The sequence below is a fragment of the Apium graveolens genome, chromosome 11 (genome assembly GCF_009905375.1).
Source record: "Apium graveolens cultivar Ventura chromosome 11, ASM990537v1, whole genome shotgun sequence".
Classification (NCBI taxonomy): Eukaryota; Viridiplantae; Streptophyta; class Magnoliopsida; order Apiales; family Apiaceae; genus Apium; species Apium graveolens.
The window spans coordinates 61254994-61258281 of NC_133657.1; the positions used below are offsets into that span (position 1 = coordinate 61254994).

At 36.7% G+C, this 3288-nt stretch overlaps 1 non-coding gene across 1 annotated transcript; it reads left to right on the forward strand.

Moving 5' to 3' along the window:
- Window positions 1-2783: 2783 nt before the first annotated feature.
- LOC141699581 (small nucleolar RNA R71) lies at window positions 2784-2890 on the forward strand. Its single transcript, XR_012566027.1, has one exon. It is a non-coding gene; the product is annotated as a small nucleolar RNA R71 (small nucleolar RNA).
- Window positions 2891-3288: the final 398 nt, after the last annotated feature.

The following is a 3288-nucleotide window of genomic DNA, read 5'->3' on the forward strand; positions in this document are numbered from 1 at the left end:
GTATTCACTTGTAAATTTCTTTTGGAATCTGGAAAATGTTAAATATAATCCATAACTTTTCTGTTATTTACTTTGCATTACTGTTTATATCTTTTTCTTATTTGTTAGTTGAGTTATCCTCTAGGTATTTGTTGTTATTGTCTAACAAACAAATAGGGGGAGATTGAAAGGCATATGTCATAGCTTATTTGTTTATTCGAGGATTTAACTCAACTCAAATAAGGATGTAACAAGTAAATAGTGGTTCTATCATCAGAGAGATCTCTCAAAGTAACATATGTCAAAGGATTAAGTAACATTGTTCATCTACAGACTTGAGGACTTAATTCACTGGAAGAAGCTCAAGAAATTGATCAAGCCTCAGTGATATAAATCAAGATTGTGGAGTTAATCAAGTGACAGAGATCTCGTCAGGGTATCAATTAATTACAGGGATTTAATCTAAAGAAAATCAAGACATGAAGAAACATCACAGATGTTAGTCATTCATGAACCAGACAGTACATCGAGTGTCAACATTGAAGTGGTGAAATGGATTCATAAGTTTCAGTGATTTTCAGCAGATTGTCAGTAGAGTGGTTGCTGTTCAAGATTAGTATTAATTCTCTATTAATTAATTAAGTCATATAATTTAATTAAGAAAATAAATTAAATCTACAAAGATTAATTTATTGATTAATTGAATTAATTGGTTAATTAATTCTGAATTAATATTATGCATTTTTCAGAAATGATTTTGAATTAATATTCAAAATAAAATCAGCAAGACAAATATTTGAACTGGTATGACAATTGGATTGTCATACCGAAAGTCTTTCCAAACCTTTTAGATAGTCCTACCGAAAGTCCTACCAGTTCAATCGATTGTCCTACCGAAAGTTCTACCAGTTCAATCGATTGTCCTACCGAAAGTTCTACCAGTTAAAAGGATTGTCTTGCTATGCTAAAAGGATTGTCTTGCCAGTTAAAATCAAGGATTGATTTAATAGAAAAGAGCAGCAGCTGATTTTCAACAGACAGTGCATTGAATATCAAATATACAGAAGAACACAGAACCAAGAAAGCAACAGAGAACTTATTGCAATTTCTCAGATCATTAATTTCTAGTATTCATTGTTAAATCTAAACCACTAGAAATCCTTTTCTTGTTCTTGTGTAACTATCTAGCGGATCAAAATCCCTAGAACTTAATCTCAAATTGCTTTTAGCATTTGATCCTTTTTATTTCAAAAATAGAAAAAGTTCATGTCGAATTTATTCTAGATTTGGAATAATTTATTTGAGATTAATCCCTTGTAAACGATACCGTTGTTGTAACACTTTTCAAGTTTAATAATAGTTTTATTTAACTTGAATTTTGTTTCACTTTTTTTATTCCGCATTTTATTCGATTAAACGGTATTGTTTGTATTCAACCCCCCTTCTACAAACATATTGAGACCTAACAGTATGTAATAGAACGGTCGGCCAACTGCAAAGTCATGTATTTAGGCTTTGGATCAGGTAAATTCAACTTTTTGAAGATTGACAAAGACATCAGATTGATGCTAGCTCCCAAGTCACATAAGCATTTATCAAAAGACACTTTTCCAACAGTACATGGAATAGTGAAGCTTCCTGGATCTTTAAGCTTCGGAGGTAACTTTTGCTGCAGCACAACACTGCATTCCTCCGTGAGAGCGATAGTCTCTAAATCATCGAGCTTCACCTTCCGAGATAAAATACCTTTCATAAATTTTGCATAACTAGGCATCTGCTCGAGAGCCTCAACGAAAGGTATGTTTATATGAAGTTTCTTGAACACCTCTAGAAACTTCTCAAATTGCTTGTCCAGCTTTTTCTTCTGTAGCCGCTTGGGAAAAGGCGGTGGAGGATAGATCTGTTTCTCCCCATTATTACCGTCAGGTGGAGTGTGCTCAACAGTAGTCTTCCTTGGTTCCACTTCTTTATCCTGCTGCTCTACTTCTTTCTCAGCTTCAGCTTCTTTAGCCAACTCTTTAGTTTGTTCGGGATTCGCAACCTTCCCAGACCTTAAAGTGATTGCCTTTACCTGCTCCTTAGCTTCCTTCTTTCCTGGCACTTCAATGTCACTAGGAAATGTACCAGGTTGATGATTTAGCAAGGCATTGACAATTTGCCCAATTTGATTTTCCAAGGTCTTGATAGAAACAGCTTGACTCTTGCACATAAGCTTCAACTCCTCTAATTCGGATTTTTCATTAGTTGGTTGTATCTAGAGCTGTTGCTTTGGCACATATTACGGTTGCTGAAAACCAGGGGGATTGTACTGCTTAGCTGAATACTGCTGATAAGGCTGTTGAACCGCATTCTGAGTGTTGCTCCAACTGAAATTAGGATGATTGCAGTTATTGGGATGATAGGTGGCTGGCACAGGTTGCTGCGATCACTGGAAGTTGCTCATATATTGAGCTGATTCATTAGAAATTGCACATTGATCAGTCTCATGAGCATTAGCACATAGCTCACAAACGCTAGTGATTTGATTAACTCCATAATTAGCCAAAGTATCCACCTTCATCGTCAGATCCTTAAGTTGGGCACCGATAGTTTTTGCTGCATCCAACTCCAGAATACCTGCTACCTTTCCCTGAGTAAGTCTCTGTGCAGGATTCTGGTATTCATTAGCAGCCATCAGTTCAAAGAGTTGATAAGCTTCATCATAGCTTTCAGCCCACAAGGCTCCTCCTGATGTTGCATCAAACATGGGTCTTGAAGTAGCACCCAATCCATTATAGAAACAGTTTATGATCATCCAATCAGGCATGCCGTGGTGTGGGAACTTCCTTAGCATCTCCTTATATCGATCTCAAGCCTCACACAGAGATTCTCCAGTTTGTTAAAAAAACTGAGTAAGAGCATTCCTGATTGCAGTAGTCTTCGCCATCGGGAAGAATTTACTGAGAAACTTTTGCGCAAGATCCTCCCAAGTGGTGATAGACCCTGCTGGCAGAGAATGTAACTAACACTTCGCTTTGTCCCTCAAAGAGAATGGGAACAATCGCAGCTTAATAGAATCTTCAGTCACATCATTGAATTTGAAAGTTTCACAAATCTCGATGAAATCCCTAATATGCATGTTTGGGTCTTCAGTAGGATTACCCCCAAACTAAATTGAGTTCTGTATCATCTGAATTGTGCTTGACTTAATCTCAAACGTGTTAGCCCTGATGGCCGTTCTGATGATGCTTGACTGAATGTCATTAATCTTAGGCTGAGAATAGTCCATCAATGCCTTCAGATTTTCTGGTTGATCACCCATCTCAACTA